Source organism: Vulpes vulpes, chromosome 2 (assembly GCF_048418805.1).
Source record: "Vulpes vulpes isolate BD-2025 chromosome 2, VulVul3, whole genome shotgun sequence".
In the NCBI taxonomy this organism is placed as follows: Eukaryota; Metazoa; Chordata; class Mammalia; order Carnivora; family Canidae; genus Vulpes; species Vulpes vulpes.
In genome coordinates this window covers 24,498,280-24,520,181 of record NC_132781.1, presented here as the reverse complement: position 1 = coordinate 24,520,181, position 21,902 = coordinate 24,498,280, and the positions used below count along the sequence as shown (strand labels likewise).

Below are 21,902 nucleotides of genomic sequence, written 5' to 3'. Positions count from 1 at the left end.
CAGCAACTGGGGACTGTGTAATTATCAGCCTGGGTTGCCCTGAATAATTGAAACAAACAGAATGCAGAAGATGGGAGCTTTCTGCAAACATGAGAATATCTATAATTTTTGTTATGCTGGAAGAGTGTTTAAAACAAACTTCTCCATAATGTTACTTTATTAGTAGATAAATTTAGATTTACCTGTGTATCTGAAGGCTTAGTTAGTAACCCATAGAATTTTTTTATTTTCACAAGCTGGACTTTGCATTATAGGATTATTATAAGGATTGCCTGAGGAATAGAGGTGGTATTGTTTCAAACTGTATGACAGAGAAAGGGAAGCCCAAACTATAATTGTGTAATGATGATGCTATTGATATAAATTTGTGATAAGGAATGCAAGAATAAATGTTATGCACCTGTATGGACAAAGATACAATGAAGAGGAATTCTCTTTTCCCATATTTGTACCACAGGGTTTGGAAAGGGCTAAATCTCAATCTTAAATTGGTAATAAATGGTGATTTTGTGGCAACTCATTGTTACCAATTGCATATTACTTATTAGTCCTCTTTTTACTTTTTATTTTTAAATGTATTCCCTTTAAACATTTAAAAAATATTTATTTATTTATTTATTTATTTATTTATTTATTTATTTATTTATGAGAGACACAGAGAGAGAGGCAGAGACATAGGCATAGGGAGAAGCAGGCTCCCCATAGGGGAGCCTGAAATGGGATTTGATCCTAGAACTCCAGGATCACACCCTGAGCTGAAGGCAAGATGCTCAATCACTGAACCACCCAGGCGCCCCTCCCTTTTTAAAATTTAAATTCAATTTGCCAACATACAGTATAACACCCAGTGCTCATCCCATCAAGTGCCCTCATTAGCTTAGTGCTCTTTTTAAATTCACATGCACACACACAGAAGCTGTATTTGTTATGGGATGGAGAAGGTTCCTTGTTCTCAAAGAACTTGCTGTGTGGTTTGTAGGATAGACATTCAGGAAATAATCAGCAGGAGCTTTAGGAAACATCTGATGGGAGCTTTCTGTTCATTGATTTGTTGCAAGAAAGATGACACTTTATTTAGAATTTCATAATTATCAGATCATGCAGGAAATGAGGAGCCAGAAATTAGATACTGTACCAGAAAATGGAAAAATGAGAGTTTACTTTGGCAAGCTGTTTGAAATTGCCTTACATCCACCCATTCAATCATCATTCTGTTAATGTAACGCTTGTTTTATTGAATGCTCTTCTTCAGCCATATTGCTTCTATAGTCCTGTTTATGGCTGGTCAACATTATAGATTATATGTATTGATACTGAAAGCTTGCACAATATCAGCCACATTCACTCTTGTTTTGTGGCATTGTATCTCATGCCAAAAAGCTAGGTGTGAAAAGAAATCATCAAACTTGAGAATTAAATGTATGTGGCAAGTTGCCATGTAACATGGAAAGAATCACTGAAAGTTGTTTAAAAGATTGTATCTTTAGGCATATTAAAGTGATGATATTTTAAGGTTTGGTACATTTTGGGGTATAGGAACCTATCTATAATTATGGTTTGACACTTCAGAACTTACTTGAAGGTGGGTAAGAAATCTCAAGCAGGATAATCTGAGAAGGCCACTTGATAGATATAAATACTACTCTGTATACACACACATACACATATATCCCCTTTACACACATACACGCAACTTTCCACTCTATCTTTGTTGTTTTCTTGCTTCAGTTCCTCTAATTCTTTCCTCAAGTTGAGCTGCTTGAGAATGAAAAGGGTAGAGAGTAGTGAAAATACCACTGCCTCTGATCAACTCTAGAGAGTTGGCTCTAATTTTTATGGTGACTCAGAATTCAGTGGTGTTTGCCACGGCTATGGAATTGCCAGAAGTCAAAGTGTCTGACTCCATCACAACTGCTATAATGTGCTATTTGCCACCTTTCTGTTGTCTAGCATGACCAGCCCCAGGAAATGAGAGTTGTGTCAAGAGTCATGGATGTTCTCCAAGTGCTCATCTATTTTTCAGCACAAGTAGTTTAGCTGTTCTCTTTCCTCCCAGACTTAAAAACAAACAAATAAAAATCACTATCTGTATCTCTGTCTGCATACTAGGTTTTTTGGCTTACATGTATCACCAATGAAGGATAATATATTCCATGTAAAACAAAATCTTAAAAAATGGTAATTCCTGTGATTCTGGAAGTGAAGCCTTTTGTAGTATTCCATGTCCTGAGCTATAATATTCATTGTTCTTCCTCCAACTGCCTCATTTAAACCTTCTCCCTAAAATCTAACAGCTTTCACATTCTGAGTCCAAGTTTTCATTGAGCTCTTTAGAGAATGATTAGGATGAAAGCCAGGCACAGGCTCCTCCTGTTTTATTATGGTGGTCACTGCAGGATCAGCGCCAGATGTGGGACACCTGGAATGAAGCAGACAGAAGCTGCACTTAGACACTTGATGGCGGTCTCATGCATTTGCAGAAACAGTTGAGCATTCCTTAAAAGTTTTATTCAGGGGAGGCCATCTGACAGCAAGAATAGTGGGGGAGGGAATGAAGAAAATGGAATATTTTTATTACTGTGGTAAGGATATATTCTTTCTTGATGGCCTGTTTTGGAACAACTAGTCATTTATGTTCACTGTTGGAAGTGAAGGCCAGAGCCAATGGAAACAAACTTGGAGTATTATTTCCTTCTGTGAAACTTAAAGGAGTTCCAAAAAGAGACAGGTAGATTTATAGCACATTGAAAGGGAAAGAAATCAAGAAATAGCTTTCTGTAACAGGACTATGGCACAAAACCCACAAAACTCAGGACGTTTAATGTACAGACTGAAAGAGTATCTTGATCTTGTCTTATTGTGGGTGGCTAGTGTGTAGCTCCACATGACACATGATACATTAATATAAATATCATAAAAACAATTCAGTTTTCTTTGGGAACTTCATGTTTTTCTTTTCAGATTAACATGGATTTAACTTTAAAGCAGGGTTTAACTTAAAAATGTATCATCAGGAACACCTGGGTGGCTCAGTCAGTTGAGTGTTTCACTCTTGATTTCGGCTTAGGTCCTGATCTCAGGGTTATGAGACTGAGCCACGTGTCAGGCTCTGCTCTCAGTGGGGAGTCTACTTGAGATTCTTTTTCTCCATCTCTCCCTCTCAAATAAATAAGTAAATACATAAATAAATCTTTTAAAAAAGAGAATGTATTACCAGATGTCTTTGTAGTATAGGAAGAGAGACAAAGAGTCTGATAACAGACTTTGGGAATAAAAATTTCAAAATAGTATACTGGAAATATCATTACCAATAATTACATAGAAGATTTGACTTTTCATAAGTGCTAGTTATTGAGCTTAAACACCCCAAAAGAAAACACATTCACATGAAGCATGCTTAAAGAGAACTAAAATAGGGACCCCTGGGTGGCTCAGCAGTTGAGCGTCTGCCTTTGGCTCAGGGCGTGATCCAAATTCAGGGATCGAGTCCCACATCAGGCTTCCTGCATGGAGCCTGTTTCTCCCTCTGCCTATGTCTCTGCCTCTCTCTGTGTCTCTCATTAATAAATAAATAAAATCTTTTGAAAAAAAGAGAACTAAAATATAATGTACTATCAATACGTTTGTGTTATTTGCAAGTTTAGTTATTTGCTTGTAACATCTTTCTGATGTTTCATTTTGCTATTTACACTGGAGTTTCAGTGCCAGCTCAGAAAAAGAGGAGGAGATATTTGTACAATCTATCTAAGTTTCAGTAGCTCTGAAAAGACTCAAAAGTTGTAGCAATAATTTCACCACATTTTGAAGGCTAATAATTCATTTCTTCCTTTCCCAATCCTATCCCTGCTTCCCATTATTAAACCAAGAAAGAAAACAGTCCTGCAACAAATTCAGAGCTATCAACTAATCTTTTTTTTTTTTTTAATTTATGATAGTCACAGAGAGAGAGAGAGAGAGAGGCCCTGGCCAAAGGCAGGTGCTAAACCGCTGCGCCACCCAGGGATCCCAACTATCAACTAATCTTATATACCAAATTCCTGTACTAGTATTCTGTTATTCAGTGAATGTTTGTTGAGATTTTTCAACTGTGTTAAAAGATTTTTGAGGATATACTTATCTGGCAATGAGGGGTTCTATTTAGTGTTCCTTTGAGCCTGAAATGCTCTGCAGATGAGACTGATAGGATTTTTTTTAAAGATTTTTTATTTATTTGAGAGAGAGAGAGAGCACAAGCAGGAGGAGGGGCAGAGAGAGATAGAGAGAGAGAGAAGGAGGCTCCTCATTGAGCAGGGAGCCTGATGTGGGACTCAATCCCAGAACCCTGAAATCATGACCTGAAAGCAGATGCTTAACTGACTGAGACACCCAGGTGCCTAAGACTGATATGATATTACCCATTTCTGGACTCTTGGCTTAACCTGGAAAGACGGGTCATCTTATTATGTGCTGTTTCCTAGCAGGCTTCTGTTCCTTCCAAGCAGCCTTGAAATGTATAATTTACCTTTTAATGTTATGATGATGATTATCCCATATATTCTTTCACTTGTGAGGCTATCTTGGGATTGGTACCAGATCCAAGATTAAATTGATCATTTTTTTTCTTTTACACTAGATTATTGTGGTGATATTCATGGGCAAGAAGCTTTTCCTTTTGGGCATCCTATAAAATAAATATTTTATATAAGTAATTCTGATATATAATAATATTTTAGTATTTTTTCATGCTAAGTAATCGGTAGGTTTTTTTAAGCATGAAAAAAAGCATGGATAAATAAATGTTTTCCTTTCAAAAGTTTTTATTAAAAATTCTGAGTACTGATCTCTTTAAACAGAAAAGATAGTCTATCAAGAGCAAAAGAAGTTTTGAAATGGGACCTAGGAAGCAGGCAAGTGATGAGCTTGTACCCTTCAGGTTGGACTAACTACTAGAATAGTAAGCTGAGCTACTCTTTAGCCATAGAGTTAGGTCGCTGAAATTTGCTTTACTCCTGATAGAATTACAGCCATTGCTATCACTTGGCACATTCCTATTATCTACTCAGTATGGATTTGTCCTGAAAGGTCTCAGAAAATCCTGTGTCAAAATTTTAATACAGGAAGCTTGTCTATTTGTCTATAAATAGAGGGTCTTAATTCATACCTTGTGTGAAAAGATCATTTGTATGAAATCACTGCCTTCATTTTACCACCATTGCTTTGGCCTTGATTTTAAATTTCATTTTATCTGGAGCTAGTCTTTTATTCCAGCACTGCACTATTTCCTCTACTTATAGAAACCCCATTAAAAAATTGCCTCTCAGTATTCAATATTTTATTTCCAGGGACCTTGTGGTATGGGGCCTTCCTGATTGTGGTTTTCTTTGATTTGCTTGCTTGCTCTTATTTTGGATATAGATCCACCCTGTATCCACTTTGTGAAACTAGAGCAACGGGGAGAGAAGTATAAGAGCACTAGGTCAGCTGTCAGGAGCCAAGCTCTTTGTTCTGGTGTTATTTCTGTAATGCTGACTGATTCAATTGAAGATTCCCCTCGCGATGATCTTATGGTTTTTTTTTTTTCGAAGTTGCCCTCTCCAACATGTTGTTTGGAATTTTTTTTTCTAAATGTTACAAAATGCAAACATTACCAACCAAAGTTTGAAACCTCCGATTTCTTTTATGGTGTTGCCGTGATTTTTTTTTTTTTTAATTTGGAAAATGATGCAGGAAATTTCATTTCCTTGGGATTTTATTTTATTTCACAATTCTGTTGAAAATGAGTTGGGCCTAAAGTGGGTTTTTATAATTGCACCATGTGAATCATTTCTTCTTTGGAAGCCGGATCTTCTCCCCCACTGCGTAGCCTCATCTAGTCTCCCCGAAGTGCAGTGCTAGCAGGGTTGATAATGAAATGCGGTCCTACTTATCATGCTCAGCAAAGGGCTCAGAGAAGATGGGGGATAAAATCAGTCCCACAGGAACTTCTAGAGTGCTGGATATCCATATTTAACCCCCATGCATTTAAAATGGAAATGAGATATCTTAGGGTTTTAGTTTTTGATTTACACAAGATGTCACCGCCTCCTTGGCAATGGGAATATTTTACAGACCAACTGCTGACCTGTTTGGGAAGATCTCAGCCTATCACCCCAGGTCCAATATAGTTTCTTCATATTTCTTTCAAAACTCTCAGCAGTGCTTTGCAATAGCTTTGATTCTTCAGGCTTCAAAGGATGCCCCTTCCAGGGCCAATCCTCTGAAAGAAAAAAAAAAAAAAAAAAAGGAAGATCAGTGTAGGGGAACAAACAACTCATAAAGGATGGGGCAGCTCTCCCTGTGGCAGTTCTTACTGTAGTCAATTATTAGAGAGTTTACAAATCAGTTGTACTACAGCTTTGCAAAGCCAAGAAAGCTACAATTTAATGCTAGTACTTCATTGCCAAATGTTCCTGGAGTGACCTAGGCTTCAAAAGTCCAGCTTCATAGATACAATGTGGCTTATATAAGATGCATTATTATTTAATTCTCAAACTCAAGCTCTGTCTTGAGTTTGTGAGCCTTGTTGAGGTTCTCATGATAATTTATAGAAAGCTCTGTGTCCACATAATCTCCAGTTAGCTATTTCTCTAAGTTAACATAAGTGAGTGTCTCTCTCATTTGCAAATCCTGCCGTAACCACAAGATCCATTTTGCAATTTGGTAACTAATACCTTTTACCATGTCTATCAAGTGCCCTTGTACCTTTGTTGGTGAGAGACCTGGAATATAAGAAATTACTCAAAGTGATAGAATTAATAAAATATTAGGATTTAGAACTTAGAATTTGTAATTGGTTGCTTAGTTCACTTAGCTAAGCCATTACAAAAGATGAATTGGCATTTTTCAGAAGATTATTGGTTTAAAAGAACTGTAACTGGGGATCCCTGGGTGGCTCAGCAGTTTAGCACCTGTCTTGGCCCCGGACGTGATCCTGGAGTCCCGGAATCAAGTTCTGCATCGGGCTCCCTGCATGGAGCCTACTTCTCCCTCTGCCTGTGTCTCTGCCTTTCTCTCTCTGTGTGTCTCTCATGAATAAATGAATAAAATCCTTTTTTAAAAAAAGAACTGTAACAAATACTGAAGTTTAGTCAATTATACATGCATACTAAAATGGAGGAGTATACTAATGAATGGAGGAGTATACTAATGTCTAATGTATACTAATTTATTTTGAAATGCATCAAAAAAGATAGATGGGTAGATGGATGGATGAGTGGGTGGATGCATGGATGGATGGAACGATGGATGGATGGATATGTGACAGAGCAAATATAACAAAATGTGAATCATAGAGGCTAGGTTGTAGGTATATATGGGGTTCTTTCAATATTTATGCGTATTAGAAAATTTTCATAATATAATGTTATGAAAATATTTTTTGTTTGACTTTGCATTTCAGAAGCCATGGATTTCATTCACTGTGGTTTAAGAAAACCATACACTAAAAAAAAAAAAAAAAAAAAAAAAAGAAAACCATACACTTCTTCAATTTGGAAATGTAATAAACATAATTGGGGTTTTTAAGGATGGTGATTTTCTAGGAATAACCTTTTTTTTTTTCTAGGAATAACCTTATTATTTTTGTTATTTTAAGTGAACTAAAGGATAATCCTCCAGTTTGTTATTCCTGACATAAGTAGCTAACTTTTTATACTTCTTTAAAACTTCTAGGCCAGCAATTATGGAGTGCTGAAATTCAATTCAAACATTCTGCCCAGGAGATCCTGAAATTTTTATTTTTTTTAAGGAAAGGCAATTTCTGACTTTTCTCATAAATTTGATAAAAGGAAAGCTAATATGAGATTGGTAGTCCAGTAGGAAATGGAACTCAATTTTACATTTTTAAAATCACTTTATGGTATTAAAAATGACAGAGGTTAGAAACAAAGCTCTTATTCTTTTATTGAACTAGAATTGAAAGTGGCAGAAAATCATTTTGGCCCTAGTGCAGTAAATGTTATCACTAAAACATGTTCAGGGGATATTAGGATAGTCTCTCAAGCACTGGAGACAAAAGTTCACAGAACAAGAACTGATTTTTCTGTCCTTATCTTGAAATTATTAGATGTACAGGAGATGAAAGTATCTTAGCTCTAAGAGGACAGGGGATGGAGTATGTGTTGAAAATGATAATGTCTCCATTCTGGAGAGAGGTAAAATGGAGAGAATATGGTAGAATAGGTATCTCAGTAGTGACAGGCATGATGGAGGGAGTCCACAGGGATGGGGAGCCAGCACCTGAACAACCTCAGGACTGGGGAATCCAGAACCAGAAATAATTATACTTGTGCAAAATTGTGAGCTGATGATGAAATGAAAAGCCAGTGATTCTATTCACTAAAAGAAGAGCTGTTTGAAGATTATTTTACAGGGAGATTAACTGGAGCTGTCAGCAGATACTTTATTTTGAGAATCCGATAGGAGGGAAATTTTAAGTCCATGTGGGAAAAACCAATCATTTTTGAGTGTGCAGTGTGATTATTCTTTAGAATTTTGTGTAAATGGAGCAGGTTGGTAGGCATATGTTTGCTGATCCTACAGTGATTAAAATTCAGAATAAGTAAGGCTCTTGTGAAATTGAGTTTTCAGGTTCCATCCAGTGTTCTATACTGCCATATGGCATAACTAGAATTAATTGCTGTTCCCAGTCTCTTATTCTTTTACTGAATATCTAGGTGCCCTGTTTGAAATATTAGAGGTTCCACAGAAGTATTTAATCACATGAGATAGATGTTTGACATGTTCACGAAAGCAGTGTGTGTAGCTAATAGTTGCTTGGGAGAAAAAGCCCTTTGGGAGGGTTTCTACCCCCTTCCCATCTTTTTATTAGAAAAAATGCATGGATAGGAGAATTAGCAAGGGAAAGAGGTAAGATTCTCAGAGCTTTATAGGTCAGTGTAAATAGAAAAGGTAAAGCAAGGTATCTTTTGCTAGTCTTTAGCTCCTTGATACTCCAAATGTGGCCTAGGGACCAGCAGTGTCAGCATCACCTGGAAACTTGTTAGAAATGTAAAATCCCAGGCTCTCTTGAATCAGACCTACTGAATCAGAATCTGCATTTCAGTATGATCCCAAGGTTATTTGTATGCATAGTCACGTTTGAGAAGCACTGCTCTCACACATACTTTTAATTTCATTTCAAATTCAGTTTCTTGGAACGCAGAATACATATTTCTGGAGATTATTAACTCTTTAAAGGCATGGATGATCTTATGTTAATTAAAAAAAAGTCTAGCATGGTGCAGGCATATGATATGAGCTCAATAATGTGAGTTGAATAAATGGGAAGGGGGTACTGTTATAACCAAAAACTGTGTTTTTAGGTCCTAGGCTAAAACTTAAAACAAGAGACCCTCTTTATTAGGAAATTTATTCTTTAGTAGGCAGCCCCACATACTCTTTTCCAAAGATAGGATGCTTTCTTTTTATACTGTTAGGAGGTACAAGACCTTTGCAAACATGCTGCCCATCTCTTCGTGTATCTCTGATGATAACATCTCTCTAAAATTCTGTGAGAGAAGTTTACCACTGAACTACCTACACTGGCCTTCTGTGGGAGCATGGATACTAGTCATTACCACCATCTCTGTAAGCTGTCACCAGCCCTCAGTTTCTGGTCATCATCCTTCCCAGTCAGTTTTGCATGTCTTGTCTCTACCATCTCTCATCTCTCCTGATGACTTCTCCTCTAGTCCTTTCCCCTGTGTTTCTTATGATCCATGTCTTTTTATAATCAAAGTCCACTGCATCGTCAACCACTTTGCTCCATCTCTGCCTTAGGAAACACAGCTCTTCCACAGGACACTGTTTTGCTTGCAGTCATCTAAAATAGAATTTGCTTATTTTCCAGAAGTGTTGTTGGCATTCTTTAAGCTTCTTGCTGCCACTTCTAGACTTTTTCCATTCAATTTTGTCCCATCCTCTGCCATTTTGAGATGTGTCTACATGACGTCATAGTTCTCTGCCCCTCTGTCATCTTTTGAGATCACATTCCTCCTCACACTATTTGAGGACTGAAGGAGTGACTCACAGTTATCCTCTTTTGTTATTACTACTCCCTAGGAGTCTCTCTTTCTTAAATTTAGCTTCCCACCCTCTATTACAACTCGTCTTTATCATAGAAATATGCTCAAATATCTCCTAATATATTTATTTAGAATTTATTTATTTATCTATCTATTCATTTATTTATTTATGTATTTATTTATTTGAGGAAGGGAGAGAGACATGAGTAAGGAGAAGAAGAGGGAGAGGGACAAGTAGACTCCACATTGAATGTGGAGCCCAATGCAGGGCTTGATCCCATAACCCTAAAATCATAACCTGAACCAAAATCAGGAGTCAGACACTTAACCAACTGAGCCACCCAGGTGCCCCAAATCTCTCCTAATATTAAGAAAAACATGACATCGTACACAATGATTCCCTCTCCAGCTACTGTTCTGTATCTCTCTTTTTTTTTTTTTTTTTTACAGACAGAAGCCTAGACTAGCCATTTCTGGTTTCCTGTTCTCTGGTCACTCCTTATTCCTCTATAATCTAGCCTCTGCTCCTGTCAAGTTACTCTTGCCAAAATACCGGTGACTCTCCAATTGCCACATCCAGGGGACACTGTTCACTTACTCGGTCTCTGTAACATCGGACACCATCAATAGTTTCCTTTTCCTCAAAAAGTTAAAACAAAACAAAACAAAACCTCTCCTTCTCTTCACTCCCATGATAATAGCTTCTACTGTTTTTTCTTCTTCCTTGCATTTATACAGTCTTTTTTTTCCCCTAGGCTCATGCGTGGGCTCATTTTTCTGCCCTGCCCCCTTTACCATAGCCCCCTCAGGCTTGCCTCTATCCTCACCACATTCTTCAGTTGCACCCATGTCCATAGCTCCATGACTTCCTCTGCAGTTATTATTTTATTTTATTTTATTTTATTTTATTTTATTTTATTTTATTTTATTATTTATATGAGAGACACAGAAAGAGGAGGCAGAAACATAGGCAGAGGGAGAAGCAGGCTCCATGCAGGGAACCCAATGCAGGGCTTGATCCCGGTGCTCCAGGATCACACCCTGAGCCAAAGGCAAATGTGTTTAACCCCTGAGCCACCCAGGTGTCCCTTCCTCTATGGTTCTACAGCTCAATTGCAGTTCTCTTGGCAAGGCATCAGTGTATTGGATAGCTCCTTTTGGGTGTCTTAGAGATCTCCAAGTTTATAAAGCTGGGGCAGACCCTACTGGATGCCTACCCAGCAGGCACCCTCCATTCTTCCTTGACAACAGAACTCTACGAACCTAAGGACGATCATGATTTGAAAGCCATGACAGATGTCTGATAGCTTCTCACAGGACAGTCTTATGCTTGGGAGACAGCAGTACATTGTAGCAGTAGCCACCTTAAGATATGACTCTGTTCTAAGGTGTTATAGCAGAAATACAGGAAGAACCTAGGTCTTTCATGCTGCTGTTGGCCCCTGCATCAACCCTGGAATCACCTGTCTCCAGACTTTCTCTTTTGAAAGAAAAATAAATCTCTGTTTGTTTAAGCCTTTGTCAGTTGGATGTTCTGTTACTTGTAGTCCAAAAAATCCTGGGCAGCCCCAGTGGCTCAGCGGTTTAGCGTCACCTTCAGCCCAGGGCCTGAACCTAGAGACCTGGGATCAAGTCCCATGTTGGGCTCCCTGCATGGAGCCTGCTTCTCCGTCTGCCTGTGTCTCTACCTCTCTTTCTCTCCCTCTCTGTGTCTCTCATGAACAAATAAATAAAATCGTAAAAAGAAAAATCCTGCTTGACTGTCCAGAACTGAGCTCATTTTATATTCTGCTCACCCCTAATCCCGAATTCTGCTTTTCCTAGGCCCAGGTCCCAAGGCAGAATCCTGGGAGTCATTCCTGACTCTTTTGTCTTTACTCCTCAACCCATCAACAAACCTATTGATCATTCATCCTAAATCTGTCTTCTCCTTTCCCTTTGTCATTGGCTAAACTTCAGCATCCATAACGTTTTACTCAGAGCATTGCAAAACTCTCCTTTTTGGTACTCTAGCTTAAGTTTCTCCCTATTCCAGTTTATTCTGCTCCTCCATTCTGTTGAAAGGGCAAACTTATAAGTAAATATATAAACAAATAATTTTTAAAAAAGATTTTACTTATTTATTCATGAGATACACACACACATACACACACACACACACACACACACACAGAGAGAGAGAGAGAGAGAGAGAGAGAGAGAGAGGCAGAGACACAGGCAGAGGGAGAAGGAGGCTCCATGCAGGGAGCCTGACATGGGACTCGATCCTGGGTCTCCAGGATCACACCCTGGGCCAAAGGCAGCACTAAACCACTGAGCCACCTGGGCTGCCCTATAAACAAATGATTTAATCACACATGCTCTAGAGGATTTATTGATGTGGGACGATAAAGATATAAGTGAAAAAGTAGATTAAATATATATGTAAAACCTCAGAGAAAAATGTCTGAAAAAAACCCACTGAAATATTTTTTTCTTTTTTTTTTCTTTTTTTTTTTTCACTGAAATATTTTTAAACTTAATTTATTTAAGTCATCTGTGCACCCAGTGTGGGACTTGAACTCACAACCCCTAGATCTAGAGCCATATGCTCTTCTAGTTGAGTCAGCCAGGCATCTAGCCCCACCAAATTTTTTTTTTTAAGATTTTATTTATTTATTTATGAGAGACACACAGAGAGAGAGAGAGAGAGAGAGAGAGAGAGAGAGAGGCGGAGACACAGGCAGAGGGAGAAGCAGGCTACATGCAGGGAGCCTGATGCGGGACCAACCCAGGGACCCCAGGACCACACCCTGGGCTGAAGGGTGTGGGCTGAAGGCAGTTGCTAAACCGCTGAGCCACCCAGGGATCCCCTACCAAAATGTTAATGATGGTAATCTTTGGCAAGGGGAGTTTGAGTGATTTTTAAGTTTTCCTTTTTGTTTATTTATATTTTCCAACTCTGCAGTGAATATGTATTTAATCCTAAATCATTGAGATCAGAGCCTTTCCTGTTTTAAAAAGGACAGAGACTTAGTAGCCAAAGAGTATTTGGTTTCCAGGTAGGAAAGGATTTGGAACTGAGGGGAATAGATATGTAGAAAGAGAAAATTAGGCTTTAATTGTGTCATGTAGCCTTGGGTCACTCCTGTGCAAATATGTGTAGAGCTATATGTAGAGGTGTTTTACTCTGTGGCAAAACACATACACACCCATAAATGCACATGAAAGTAAGATTATTTTTGAGCGATATGAATTATAGCAGACCTCTGAGTAATTTATGATTTTTTTAAATAAAGGAAGTTCATTCTCAAGGTCTTCATTAGATATCACTGACTGAGAACAACTTTCATTTCTTAGATATTATCCCTTTGAGCTGATCTAAACTGACACAGGATGAATCCTTCATTAGAAAAGGAGTAGCTATGCTCTGAGGATATTTAGTAAAACATTTGTGTGTGTGGGATTAGTTTCCCAAAGTGATGGCGCTTGAGTAAACCATTCACTTCCTCCTTCTCAAAACATCAGTCACCGTGATTGATTTTCATGTTGGTCATAAAGAGAAACAAAATCACCTAAAAGCATAATGAAGATTACAAACTGGAAGCAGTTAATTTACTTAACAAATATGTATTGGCTATTTGTTTACTTTTTGTTGGACTTGATGCCAGGCAATCAAGATAGTGTCACATATTAAATATCCCTGTTTTCCAAGACATTATCAGGCCAATGGGTGGCCAGACTCATTGCCAAAGCCAGCATGGAGACCAACCAAATGTTTGGTTTCCATTTGTTACATATCTGGAGTTTCACCATTTAGAAATGTATTCAGGCTCATCACCTTCTTTTAAAATACAAATTCACCTGGAAGGTTAAGAGACTTTTGAGTGTACCTTAGCTGTGTTTCAATGGTTGTCTTCTAACGTTTGGTTAAGGTGACTGTGTGCTGAAGAAATTCAGTGGCCAGTGAGTTGTTGAACCTCTCTTATGGGCAATGAACAGCGCTAGGTACACTAAAGTTATCAACGCATCAGGGGATCCTTTTCCTTGAGAAGAATGAGGGCTTCAGAGACTCTCACATCTGTAACTTAAGAATGATAGTCACACAGGTAAATGGATAAAGAAGATGTGGTATATATACACAATGGAATATTACTCAGCCATCAAAAATGAAATCTTACCATTTGCAATGATGTGGATGGAACTAGAGGGTATATGCTAAGTGAAACAAGTCAATCAGAGAAGGACAATTATCATTTCTGCAAAGGCAGAAAGGGTAAGAATGTCAAAGTTTGCCTATGTTTCCTATGCCTAGAAAAGGAAGATGTAACATTTCTCCCTCTCATGATTCCATTTTAATGTGGAATTTGAGAAACAAAACAGAGGAGCATATGGGAAGGGAAGGAAAAATAAAACAAGATGAAATTGGAGAGGGAGACAACCATAAGGGACTCTTAATCATAGGAAACAAACTGAGGGTTGCTGGAGAGGAGAGAGGTGGGGGGGTGGGATAACTGAGTGATGGGCATTAAGGAGGGTACATGATGTAATGAGCACTGGTGTTATATACAACTGATAAATCACAGAACTCTACCTCTGAAACTTATAATATACTATATGTTAATTACTTGAATTTAAATTTTAAAATATTCTGAAAAAAATAAAGTAAAAAAAAAAAAAAGCATGATAGTCATAGCCAACATTCACCACACATGTACTGTAGCCAGGCCCATTGTCAAGGGCTTTACGCACATCTCATTTAATCCTCACTAAAGGTGTGTGAGATAAATATTGAATGATCCCCATTTATCAGCTGAGAAAACAGGTTCAGAGAGATAACCAATGTGCTCAACGTTACACAAATGTCACGTTCTGGAATTGGGATTTGAACTCACGCAACATGACTCTTGGGCCAGCACTCTTTTGAGGTTCAATTTCTTCATAAAAAGTGAATAATATTGCTTCATTCATTCATTCAACAAATGTTTATTGAGAGCATACTATGTGCAAAGCACTTTTGTGGGGAATATGACAGGTTCCAGTGTTCCTATAACTTATTTTTGAGCATGATAAACCAAGTACTTTCACAATAATCCATCTTGTAGGATTATTGTTATGCATATAAAAGTGCCAAATATAATCCATGTTACATAATTATATAGCCCCCAAAATATTCCCAAGAAACTTTCAACCCAATGGGAAAGATATAAAAGCATGCACAAATAACTGTATCTCAAGATATATTGTAGCTAAAGCTTTAGAAGAGGTACATATAGATTGTACTGTGAAATTCCAGAGGAAGAAGTCACTTCTGGCTGGTGAGCTATGAGAAGCTTTCAGAGCTATGAGACAGCATCATAGTTTGGCTGTGAGTTGAAAGGGAGGTTTTTTTGTGTAATACAATTGCACCCAAAAATAGCAGGTGCAAAGATACAGAGAAGATAAAGTTTAACCATGTTTGGGAACCAAAGGGTGATTCAGTTTATTAGGTATAATGGAGTAAGGGAGAGATAAGCTGAAAAATATAGGATGGAACTAAATTATGGAAATGAGAGGGACTATCCTCCCTATTTAGGAAATTAGTAATTTAGAAGAGGAAAGCACAGGGCAGGGGTGTGTAAGCTGATGCTTTAGTAGGAAGCTATGGATAACATGTGAATCCTTGGCACCTGGGCAATCCTTGGCCACTGGGGCAGGAGATGGTTGCAAAGGCAGAAAGGATAAGAATGTCAAAGTTTGCCTATGTTTCCTATGCCCAGAAAAGGAAGACATAACATTTCTCCCTCTCATTATCTTGTGCTTTGAGGACACCGAGCTCATGTTTATATTCATAGTTCCACAGCTGACTCTGTCTTGTTATGAGCTTAATAAGCTTTATGGATAGTCAGGTAACCTAACCACTTCTCAGAACTTTATGGAAAAATACATTCTAAAGCCAGTTTTGTCCTTCAACTTTCAAAATGTGATTGGTTTGTAAACGAAAGATTGTATTTACTATACTTCAGATTTGCTGTCAATATTTAATAGGTCATTAAAGCTGGCCCAGAAAACATAACACTATCTATAATTTTGTTTCATTAAGAAAATGCATTCTGGGATCCCTGGGTGGCTCAGTGGGCACCTGCCTTTGGCCCAGGGCGTGATCCTGGAGTCTCGGGATCGAGTCCCACGTCGGACTCCTTGCATAGAGTCCCCTCTGCCTGTGTCTCTGTCTCTGTCTCTGTCTCTCTCTCTCTGTACCTCTCATGAATAAATAAATAAAATCTTTAAAAAAAAAAGAAAGAAAAAAGAAAATGCATTCCAAGGTCCAAACAACTGGAAATGGGACACAGTCTATACTTGGTCTGGGTACTACCTGTCTAGAATTTTCTTAACAGACAACCATTGGTAAAATACCTATTTCCTTTATACTGTTTCCCAAACTTGCCCCATCATATGGATTACTCGAGGATCTTGTTAGAAATACAGATTTCTAGGCCTCTACCCTGGAGATGCTAATTTATTAGGTGTGAGGTGACCTCTGGGAATTCATGTTTTGATAAGGGCTCTAGGAGATTCTTAAAATCAGGCACGTATATGTAAAAATTTTATCAGAAGACTTCATTTTTTTTAAGGTAAGAGACAATTTGATTTTCAAGTGAATTTGAATAGCGAAGAGGAAGGAAGGAAAGAGGTTTTGACTGGGATGTCTGAGTTGAGGTTGTTAGTTGGTAGTGAGGAGGGTCCCCCAATTTGATTGGGGATAATTGACAGGAAAATTTTACCGGCAGGGCTTAGGACCAGCAAGTAGTTGACAACATTTCAACTTAATTGGCTTGTAGGGTGAGGGATGGGGATATGGTCAGGAACAAACGGCCTTGGTCCTTCCTTTTGGCCTGATGTTTGCCTGCTGTCTTTTGCACTTCCTGGTGGCCTGGCAACAGGTGGAGACACTGCTGATGTTGAAGAATCCCTTGAATTCAGACAGAACAAAACTCCTGGCCCCATGATGGGTCAGGTAAGTCTTAGAATTGAATGGTTGATTGTAGTTGACCTGCTGGTGACCCTTGACCTGTATTGATATAGTCATAGTCATTAGCCTTCAGATTATAGTTCCATTCTTTATAATTTGGGTAATTGGGTACCTCCTGTAAAGGTTTAATAAGACTGCTATGGATACTGTACAAAGACGTAAATGGGAAAGAATGATATTTTAGTATAGAATTTTCTACAATTAAGAAAAAACTCAAGTTGAGGACAAAACTGAAACAATTTAAAAATGATTTCTGAATTTCTGAGTACATCTCAGTTCCTAACTAGAAGAAAGCATCCACATAAGGATAAGAATTTTCTTTTTTAAAAAATCACTAATTCCTTGTAGCTCTATTAGACTGGTTGCCAGTAGAAGCCTGCATTCTAGATTCTATTTTTATGTATGTATTCACTTTTGGAGCAGTATGAATGAGTGAAATAATATTATGTCTTTAATTAGAATTCTGTTGTTATTTTTCAATTAATCTGTGTCAGTAGCTTTAGCATTTGTATTAAATCATTTTCTCCATGAAAGCTCTTAATGAAGAAACAAATTGATTGTATTTATATATTGGATTCTTGCCACTACAATGTGTATTCGGTCGTGTCTTTTGAAGTATACTTTTGCCAGTCATATTGTGGTTATTTTTTGAAACCAGTCTTTGGGGGGGGGGGGCAGATTCTTCATTTGGATGAAGGCTTTAATTTAACAAAGCTTTCTTATTTTTTATCTTTCTCCCTCCTTTAATTTTCTTTCTGTTTTTCCCTCTTGTCTTTGTGTGAGTAATTTAGAGGAAAACGAATGTCCCTCTCCCTATCTTCTTTAGGATAAAAATTCACACCCCATGGCATGACCTGGAGAGGCTTACCTGCTGCCTGTGTCTCCAGCCTCATCTCTGACCCCTCTCTGAAATGCACTCTGTGCTCCATGCATGCTGAACTCACACAGCCTTTCTGTTTCTCATGTCCATTTACCTTTTTAGCAACTTTGCCCAGGAACAGTGAGACAAGAGGATTGTAGGGCAGTGTTAAAGGTGCTGGTGAGAAGTGTACACAGAGGTGCCATGGGGGCAGCTTACACAGGTGACAAAGCTGAGTCTCAAAGGGCCACCAAAGGTTTACAGAGAGAAAAAGGGGCACAATGGGGAAAGTGTGCCTGCAGACACATGTGAGAGCAACAGTGTAACAGGGCAGGGGAGGACCTGAAGGCGGGGGCTTAAAGCCCACTGCAGGGCTTTAAGCAGGGAGATAAGACTTGGTTTGCACTTTAGGTCATTAGAATAACAATGGTGCTAATAACATAATAGCTGACATTTAGGAAAGGCCTGCCAGGTGCCAGGCCTAGTGCTTAGTTCTTTGTGTGCATTATCTCAGTTAATCCTCCTTAAAATCATACAAGACATGTATAGTTATTATTTCTATTTTAAAGGTGAAACCAAGGGGTACCTGAGTGGCTCAGTCAGTTAAGCATCTGGCTTCGCTCAGGTCATGATCCCAAGGTCCTCAGATGGAGCCCCACGTCAGGCTCCCTGCTTAGTGGGGAGTGTCTGCTTCTCACTTTTCCTCTCCCTCTGCCCCTCTCCCTCTGCTCATGTTCTCTTTCTGTCTCAAATACATAAAATCTTTTTAAAAAATGAAGGTGAAATCAAGGGAGGGGGTGGGGGATGGGCAAAATGGGGGAAGGAGAATGGAAGATATAGGCTTCTAGTTATGGAATGAATAAATCATAGGAATAAAAGTTACAGCACAGGGAATATAGTCAATGATAATTGTAATAGCACAGTGTGGTGACAAGTCGTAGCAACACTCCTGGTGAGCACAGCATAAGTATAGACTTGTAGAATCACTAGTGAAAACCGAAACTAATATAACATTGTGTGTCAAGTATACTTCAATTAAAAAAAAAAAAAAGGTAGCCAACTGAGGCCACAGCCAAAGTCTGCCAGCTACAAGGTGGAGGAGCTGGGACTCCAGCCCAGACCTGTCTACAAATCCTCTGCTCACCACTGTCGTCCTTCCTTCTCTATCAGCACTGAGGAGAATGGATCAGAGAAGAGCAGGGCGGCAGGTGGGTGGGTGTCTTAGGACTTGGTGACTTCAATCTGGGTCAGGCATTTTGAAGGTTTGAATAAATTCAGCGCCTATAGAGATGAGGAGGAGGTAGATTTAAAAGATATCAAGGGAATAGAATGTCCAGATCTTGGTGATTAGAGGGATGTACACAGTAATAGAGAAAGAGGGGAAGAGGCCATCCCTAAGTTTCCATTGGGTGGATGGAGATTTCAACCATTGGAACAGGGTGCATGAGATAGGAGAGGTTTGGGACCGGTGGGACAGAGGATAGTCCTGAGAGAGAAGAACAGAATAATGCTATGTCCTGTTTTTGCATATTTTAATTGATTGTTAAAAGTCTCTAATATGTATGGACACCATAGTCAAGTCTTTGGCCATTGGTTTTTCTCCTACGCAGCCTGAGCTCCAGGACATACCTCTAGTTTTCTCTTACTTTTTTGTCTTTTCATCTCACAACCCTAGAAGAATCCTAACCTTGGATCAATTCAACTGTCCACTTCTCTGCTCTTATATTTGGGCAGCTACTCAGAGCTGAAGAAAAAATTTATAGTAGAACTGACTCTACTGTAAGGCATAGTCTCCAACCTCAGCTGAACCTTAATGATACCTGGCTGTTACTTTACGTGTTTCCTATTAGCAACCTTCCTAATATTCCTCTTCCTTCTTCCCCAATCCTTAGCAGATTTATCATATTACTCTTGTATAATGTTACTTCACAAGATAAAACAGAGGCTTTCAGTTTGGAACCCACTCAGAATCTTGCCCTATCCCCTCCTCAAACATGTCTGCTTTGGGCCTCTGCCACCTGCTCTGATGGGCCCAGCCCCTCTGCATCCTGGGCCTGGCCTCTCTGTGACCCTTCGTTTCCCTGAGAGGCATCTTCTTTTATCTGATCCCAGATCCTCCTTCAGCAACCCTTGTCTGCAGGCAGTAAGACAGATTCTGGCATTAGCCAGACCTGGGTTTTTCTGGCTCCAGTTTTCACCTTGTGTGTGTTTTGTGCCAATCATATCACTTCTGTTCAATTTGACTATTCTAGCCAAAACAGCCCACAATTGGGGTTTTCTGCAGTCTCAGTCCCTTACAGAGTGTCTGGCAAATAGTGGAGATTTATTAACATTTGAGAGAATGAATGCAGCCTTCATAACTTGAGATATAGAAGGTATGTTGGCATGTTAATGTTGAAAAATCTACTCTGCCTAGATGAGCTCTAAGAACTATCCAGCCTAAATATTTTTTGTGTAACATTTGTTCTCAGTGAATGATGTGACCATGTTCATAACAAGGGAAATACCAAAGGAATTTTCAAGTGAATATCATGTTTTTGAACCTGCCTGCAAAAGACAAACTGTGGTAGCCTCACAATGTGGAGTTTTTAACTTCATATGCAATCACATAACCTCTCCATACTTCATTTTCTCATCTGGGAAGTGAGGGCCTGGATTAGGTGATCTTCTGTGTCCTTCCAGCTATAAAATTCAATGAGTATAGGGTCCACAGTCTCAGTGTCATGCAAATATCAGTTATTCACTAATCAGATAACTAGGAGTCTTTGGTGGTCCAAGAGTAGCCATTAACCTGAAGCAAGCAAAAAATAAAACAAATGTAGGTTCCAAGCATCAACAGAGACAAAAATGACAGGGCAAGAGCCAAAGATACTAGAGTGTAAAATATGGCAATCAGCTGGAATTCTTTGTATGGAAGTGCTGCCTTGTTCTTTCAATACACAAGTTTAGAACCAAAAGCTATCTCTATCTCTGATTTTCCTCTTGACACTCTGTTCACAGCCCACCTCTCCTATCTCATGCACCCTGTTCCAAATCTCTGGTCTCTCTTCTTAGTCTCCAGTAAATTGCCTTGCAGGTTTTCTCCCTCCCATACAGGCTGCATATTTCTGCTGGTTTGATTACAGTGGACATCATTTCCCATCCTTAAAAAAACAAGCAAACCAACCAACCAACCAACCAACCAACCAACTAACCCTTCAGTTGCTCCCCTTTATCTACAGAAAGAAAAAAAAAGTCTAAACTCTGATTTGACACTTTTGGTCTTTTATTTTATCACAACAACCTGACTGGCATTTGTCTTTAATAGTTCATTGAGTTGTAATTGGTTGCCTATTACATGTAAGGAGGGTGGGAATTACATAGACATATAACCACAATTTGCAGTCCTGATGCTAGAACATAGGGGAGGGATTATTTGAATGCAAGTTTTCAGTGTTGGGGTGAAAGACCATAATCATTGACTAATTGAGAAAAGCATCCAGATTTCTTACTGTTGGTATCCAGGGTGATTGCTGGATTGACCATAGCAGGAATTTTATGTACTGAAAGTGTTGTGGAAGACTTCAGTGATGAGTAAGGTCTTATTTCTTTTATTTCTTTTTTATTGTCTGGGAACAGACTTCTAAAAAAATCAATACCATCAGGCACCTGGGTGGCTCAGTGGTTGAGCGTCTGCCTTTGGCTCAGGTTGTGATCTCAGGGTCCTGCATCAGGCTCCCCACAGGGAGCCTGCTTCTCCCTCTGCCTATGTCTCTGCCTCGGTCTCTCTGTCCTTCATGAATAAATAAATAAAAAGTTGATACTGTCAACATTAGATAACGTTGCTTGTTTATTATTTAATAAAAGCTTAATTGTGACCATTTCATAAATAGGAGAATATTGTGTTACCTTCCAGAGTGGGTTTCTAAAATTTGTGGATACAGACTCAAGACCACAAAAACATTGCACCCCAAAAAAGAACCTAGGAATGTCTTATGTCAGGTCCTTCTATTACTTGAGTTATATGCTT

General features: G+C 38.8%; 1 protein-coding gene across 3 annotated transcripts in view; it reads left to right on the top strand.

Annotated features, from left to right (window-relative positions):
• The window catches only part of SKAP1 (src kinase associated phosphoprotein 1), a 282,506-nt gene that overhangs the window by 28,152 nt on the left and 232,452 nt on the right, over nucleotides 1-21,902 (top strand). The gene's annotated exons all lie outside the window — the stretch shown is intronic.